General features: G+C 32.4%; 1 long non-coding RNA gene across 1 annotated transcript; it reads right to left on the bottom strand.

Annotated features, from left to right (window-relative positions):
- Window positions 1-846: 846 nt before the first annotated feature.
- On the bottom strand, window positions 847-7014 carry LOC130460601 (uncharacterized). Its single transcript, XR_008920457.1, has 3 exons — window positions 6775-7014; window positions 6479-6650; window positions 847-1093 (listed from the first exon to the last, which is right to left on the bottom strand). It is a non-coding gene; the product is annotated as an uncharacterized lncRNA (long non-coding RNA).
- Window positions 7015-7264: the final 250 nt, after the last annotated feature.

Raw genomic sequence — 7264 nt, 5'->3', positions numbered from 1 at the left:
TATGAAAACCAGGTGGAATTTTCATATAGATTTCTTCCTCTAAATCACCATGCAGAAACGCATTATGTAAATCCATCTGATGCACCTCCCAATTTTTCACTGCTGCAACTGCCAAAAAAGTACGTACTCGACATTTTGGCGACTGGAGCGAAAGTTTCATTATAATCTGTACCTTCTACCTGATGATTACCTAAGCAGACCAATCGTGCCTTATTCCGAATCAAATTTCCATCCTCATCTCGTTTCTCCGTATACACCCATTTACTTCCGAGCGCTTTCTTTCCTGGAGGTAATTTTTGTAGTACCCAAGTTTTCTGCTCTTTAAGGGCACTAATTTCAGCACACTAGTAGAAAAAACCCTTATTGCAGCGGGCTTTTAGACCCCTGTTGCAGCGTACATCGTATGCTGCAACTGGGGGGCCTGCAACAAGTCTGAACTTGTTGCAGCGTACATGTTCGCTGCAAAAAGTGATTTGTTGCAGCGGGCTTTTAGATGTACGCTGCAACAAGTGCCAAAAAATTGGCAAAATTTTGGACTTGTTGCAGCGTACATATAAAAGCCCGCTGCAACAGACCCAACTTTTTGCAGCGTACATTTATTTGTACGCTGCAACAAGTCTGAATTACTCAATTTTTTGCAGCGTACATTTATTTGTACGCTGCAACAAGTCTGAATTTTTGCGAAATTTTTTTCCCTTGTTGCAGCGTACAACATATATGTACGCTGCAAAAAAGCACTTTTGGCGGGAAAATTCTAATTTTGTTTAGGGATACCTAGAGTGCCTTGCACTAAATATAGAAACCTGTCAAAACAATAATAGAATAACGCAACCTGTATAACAAATATAAAAACAACAACTGGAGTTTTGTATACTATATATCCCAAAACCAAAGTGCACATATTACATTTAAATATATGTTCCAATTTCAACATAAACATACATTTTAATATAAAATTTATTCTATAACAACTAAACCAACTCGATCAAGCGCGCTAAAGCCAATAATAAATACTTGTTGGTAAAAAACTTAGCCCATTGCTCACGAACCACATCAAATTCCTCGCATAAGGCGCAATCCTCGGAGTGTAGACCTTTACAAAAACAGAAATTTAAATTAAACATTAGATTAAATACAAATTAAATATCACATTTTAACATTCAAGAAACTAATGACAATGTCCTAATAGTCTAAAATGAGTCCTTAGGTTCTTTAGTTCAAAGTTGGGAGCGAAAATGTCATTTTAGCCTAAATATGACCTATAACGACCCAATGAGTCTATAGGTGCATAAATAGATTGGAACGAGTCTTAGATCGTTAAAATTATGCATATTAAACATGTAATAAGTTTTAAATGAGTCCTTAGGTTCTTTATTTTAAAGTTGGGAGCGAAAATGCCTTATTTTAGCCTAGATATGACCTATAACGATCAAACAAGCATTAAATGGGTATAAGTAGATTAGAATAAGTGCTAGAAACTCAAAACTAAGCTTATTAATCATATAATAATTTAAAAATGAGTCCTTAGGTTCTTAAGTTCAAAGTTGGGAGCGAAAATGTCATTTTAGCCTAAATATGACCTAAAACGACACAATGAGCCTTAAATATGCATAAATGGAATGGAACGAGTCTTATAAAGTTAAAATTATGCATATTAAACATGTATTAAGTTTAAAATGCGTGCTTAGGTTCTTTATTTTAAAGTTAGGAGCGAAAATGCCTCATTTTAGCCTAAATATGACCTATAACTATCAAACAAGCATTAAATGTGCATAAACATATTAGAATAAGTCTTAGAAACTTAAACTAAGCATATTTATCATATAATAAGTTTAAAATGAGTCATTAGGTTCTTAAGTTCAAAGTTGGGAGCGAAAATGTCATTTTAGCCTAAATATGACCTATAACGACACAATGAGCCTTAAATGTGCATAAATGGATTGGAATGAGTACTAGAAAGTTAAAAATAAGCATATAAAACATTTAGTAAGTTTAAAATGAGTCCTTAGGTTCTTTGGTTCATAGTTGGGAGCGAAAATGTCATTTTAGCCTAAATATGACCTACAACGACCTAATGAGCCTTAAAGGTGCATAAATAGATTGGAACGAGTCTTATAAAGTTATAATTATGCATATTAAACATGTATTAAGTTAAAAATGAGTGCTTATGTTCTTTATTTTAAAGTTATGAGCGAAAATGCCTCATTTTAGCCTAAATATGACCTATAACTATCAAACAAGCATTAAATGTGCATAAACAGATTAGAATAAGTCTTAGAAACTTAAAACTAAGCATATTTATCATATAATAAGTTTAAAATGAGTCATTAGGTTCTTAAGTTCAAATTTGTAGCGAAAATGTCATTTTAGCCTAAATATGACCTATAACGACACAATGAGCCTTAAATGTGCATAAATGGATTGGAATGAGTACTAGAAAGTTAAAAATAAGCATATAAAACATTTAGTAAGTTTAAAATGAGTCCTTAGGTTCTTTGGTTCATAGTTGGGAGCGAAAATGTCATTTTAGCCTAAATATGACCTACAACGACCTAATGAGCCTTAAAGGTGCATAAATAGATTGGAACGAGTCTTATAAAGTTATAATTATGCATATTAAACATGTATTAAGTTTAAAATGAGTGCTTAGGTTCTTTATTTTAAAGTTAGGAGCGAAAATGCCTCATTTTAGCCTAAATATGACCTATAACTATCAAACAAGCATTAAATGTGCATAAACAGATTAGAATAAGTCTTAGAAACTTAAAACTAAGCATATTTATCATATAATAAGTTTAAAATGAGTCATTAGGTTCTTAAGTTCAAATTTGTAGCGAAAATGTCATTTTAGCCTAAATATGACCTATAACGACACAATGAGCCTTAAATGTGCATAAATGGATTGGAATGAGTACTAGAAAGTTAAAAATAAGCATATAAAACATTTAGTAAGTTTAAAATGAGTCCTTAGGTTCTTTGGTTCATAGTTGGGAGCGAAAATGTCATTTTAGCCTAAATATGACCTACAACGACCTAATGAGCCTTAAAGGTGCATAAATAGATTGGAACGAGTCTTATAAAGTTATAATTATGCATATTAAACATGTATTAAGTTTAAAATGAGTGCTTAGGTTCTTTATTTTAAAGTTAGGAGCGAAAATGCCTCATTTTAGCCTAAATATGACCTATAACTATCAAACAAGCATTAAATGTGCATAAACAGATTAGAATAAGTCTTAGAAACTTAAAACTAAGCATATTAATCATATAATAAGTTTAAAATGAGTCATTAGGTTCTTAAGTTCAAAGTTGGGAGCGAAAATGGCACTTTAGCCTAAATATGACCTATAACTACACAATGAGCCTTAAATATGCATAAATGGATTGGAATGAGTTCTAGAAAGTCAAAACTAAGAATATAAAACATTTAGTAAGTTTAAAATGAGTCCTTAGGTTCTTTAGTTCAAAGTTTGGAGCGAAAATGTTATTTTAGCCTAAATATGTCCTATAACGACCAAACAAGCCTTAAATGTGTATAAGTAGTTAGAATAAGTCTTAGAAACTTAAAACTAAGCATATTAATCATGTAATAAGTTTAAAATGAGTCCTTAGGTTCTTTAGTTCAAAGTTAGGAGCGCAAATGCCTCATTTTAGCCTAAATATGACCTATAACGATAAAACAAACATTAAATGTGCATAAATAGATTAGAATAAGTCTTAGAAACTTAAAACTAAGCATATTAATCATGTAATAAGTTTAAAATGAGTCCTTAGGTTCTTTAGTTCAAAGTTAGGAGCGAAAATGCCTCATTTTAGCCTAAATATGACCTATAACTATCAAACAAGCATTAAATGTGCATAAACAAATTAGAATAAGTCTTAGAAACTTAAAACTAAGCATATTAATCATATAATAAGTTTAAAATGAGTCATTAGGTTCTTAAGTTCAAAGTTGGGAGCGAAAATGTCATTTTAGCCTAAATATGACCTACAACGACCTAATGAGCCTTAAAGGTGCATAAATAGATTGGAACGAGTCTTATAAAGTTAAAATTATGCATATTAAACATGTATTAAGTTTAAAATGAGTGCTTAGGTTCTTTATTTTAAAGTTAGGAGCGAAAATGCCTCATTTTAGCCTAAATATGACCTATAACTATCAAACAAGCATTAAATGTGCATAAACAGATTAGAATAAGTCTTAGAAACTTAAAACTAAACATATTAATCATATAATAAGTTTAAAATGAGTCATTAGGTTCTTAAGTTCAAAGTTGGGAGCGAAAATGGCACTTTAGCCTAAATATGACCTATAACGACACAATGAGCCTTAAATATGCATAAATGGATTGGAACGAGTCTTATAAAGTTAAAATTATGCATATTAAACATGTATTAAGTTTAAAATGAGTGCTTAGGTTCTTTATTTTAAAGTTAGGAGCGAAAATGCCTCATTTTAGCCTAAATATGACCTATAACTATCAAACAAGCATTAAATGTGCATAAACAGATTAGAATAAGTCTTAGAAACTTAAAACTAAGCATATTAATCATATAATAAGTTTAAAATGAGTCATTAGGTTCTTAAGTTCAAAGTTGGGAGCGAAAATGGCACTTTAGCCTAAATATGACCTATAACGACACAATGAGCCTTAAATATGCATAAATGGATTGGAACGAGTCTTATAAAGTTAAAATTATGCATATTAAACATGTATTAAGTTTAAAATGAGTGCTTAGGTTCTTTATTTTAAAGTTAGGAGCGAAAATGCCTCATTTTAGCCTAAATATGACCTATAACTATCAAACAAGCATTAAATGTTCATAAACAGATTAGAATAAGTCTTAGAAACTTAAAACTAAACATATTAATCATATAATAAGTTTAAAATGAGTCATTAGGTTCTTAAGTTCAAAGTTGGGAGCGAAAATGGCACTTTAGCCTAAATATGACCTATAACGACACAATGAGCCTTAAATATGCATAAATGGATTGGAATGAGTTCTAGAAAGTCAAAACTAAGCATATAAAACATTTAGTAAGTTTAAAATGAGTCCTTAGGTTCTTTAGTTCATAGTTTGGAGCGAAAATGTTATTTTAGCCTAAATATGTCCTATAACGACCAAACAAGCCTTAAATGTGTAAAAGTAGTTAGAATAAGTCTTAGAAACTTAAAACTAAGCATATTAAACATGTAATAAGTTTAAAATAAGTCCTTAGGTTCTTTATTTTAAAGTTGGGAGCGAAAATGCCTTATTTTATCCTAAATATGACCTACAACGATAAAACAAGTATTAAATGTGCATAAATAGATTAGAATAAGTCTTAGAAACTTAAAACTAAGCATATTAATCATGTAAAAGGTTTCAAATGAGTCATTAGATTCTTTAGTTCAATCTTAGGAGCGAAAATGTCTCATTTTAGCCTAAATATGACCTATAACGACCAAACAAGTCTCAAATGTGCATAATAGATCGGATTGAGTCTTGAAAAGTTAAAAATAATCATATGAATCATGTAATAATCATTTGGGGAAAACCGGGTTAGATGTCTTACAGCATGTAAAATCATTATTGAATTCATGTCACCTCTCATGTTGCAAATGTATAAAACATCAATACCAAAATACAAATATCCCTAGCATTATACTATAGTCTCTGCCAATTATTATGATCGAGCTACTAGATTAACTCAATGAAAGAACTGTAAACCGTACAGAACTACAGATAGTATACAACTGAACATAAAGCACCATAGTAGTATGATTATATTTAAACCCCTTCCTTTATGTTCAGTTATACATTGAAGCAAACCACAAATTAGAAGCAAAGCTATACATTGACAAGCCTTCATTAAAAAAAATAAGGCATTTTCTGTATAGAAATTGAAGAAAAAAATGTACTTTGCGTTGAACTTGACCCATATAATTCTTGTTATTCATAGAACTATAAGGAACACGTATATCTATCATTCTATCAGTACATCAATTTTTCAGGTTGGATAGTACTTCAATTGTGAGTTGACTAAAATCAGATTCAAGAGTCCCAAATCACGATATAGAGACTAGTTGATTATTCAAATACTAAATTGTGGTTGTCACTTGTCATCCCCTAGACTACATTCAACCCATGTTCTTCTAAGATCACTTGAGCTATGAGAACTAAGTTGACAATGCAACAAACTAAATACAAAAATCTCACAACTTTGCATTCAAATTCTTCCAAAAACAACAATCAACGAGCATACTAAACCTGAATACAAAATTAATAAGAATAAATTAAAAATAGCTGAAACAATAAACTAAAACCCTTCAATTAATCAACCCAAATCATCATTCTCAATGTAAATCAAAAACCCAATTGGCAAACTATCAATTTTTCACTAAAAACAAATTTCAGAATTCCCAAATTGATGAAATTTGACCTAAAAATCCAACATTTTACTCCAAAAAGAAAGAAACGAGATAAACAAACTCACACTGTGGATGCCGGAGGCGTTAAGGGCGGCAAAGAAGGCGGTAGCGGCGGCTCAAACGAAGAGAGAGGCGACCCCGAGTTCCCTGGCGGGCATAAAATTGGAATCTCCGACGAAGCCTTTCTTGCAAGATCTAATCCCCCACCCTAATTGGACGGCGCTAGCTAGTAGTCACCTAACAACCAGAACGGGCGGCGCAAGCAAGGGGGAAAAGAACATTGAATCGATTAGTTAGGGTTTTGGGATTTTAAATCAAGAACTTATTAAAACAATTGAGGGAAAAATTGAAATCAATTTACCAATTAGTTACAAATGATGTTGTGTTGGTAGGCCACCATTATTGGCGGCGACAAGCAGAGGAAAGCCGAGCACGGAGGCAGGACAACACCATCAACCACAACAACGCAATAACCATCGCAACCACCCAGCAGCGTCGGCATGAAGGAGGTGGTGGCCGGCGATGCAGAGGAACGAAGAGAAAGAGTGTTCGAAATTTGAGATGACGCAGGGAAAGGCACGCGAAGAAGAAAGGACCGGCTTAGGGTTTGTCTTTAGGAGACGACGTAGGGAAAGGCACGTGAAGAAGAAAGGACAGCGAGAAAAAATTTTGAGATGCGGCTTAAATTGTTTTGAAATTTTTTTATCCGGTTATTGCAGGGGGCTTTTAAATTGTACGCTGCAACAAAAAGGGTTGTTGCTGCGGGCTTTTATTTTGTACGCTGCAACAAACACATTTGCTGCGAACAACTAAAATGTACGCTGCGATAACCCTTTAAAGGGTTTGACCCG

The sequence above is a fragment of the Spinacia oleracea genome, chromosome 5, assembly GCF_020520425.1.
Source record: "Spinacia oleracea cultivar Varoflay chromosome 5, BTI_SOV_V1, whole genome shotgun sequence".
NCBI lineage: Eukaryota > Viridiplantae > Streptophyta > Magnoliopsida > Caryophyllales > Amaranthaceae > Spinacia > Spinacia oleracea.
This window is presented reverse-complemented; position numbering and strand designations above follow the sequence as displayed.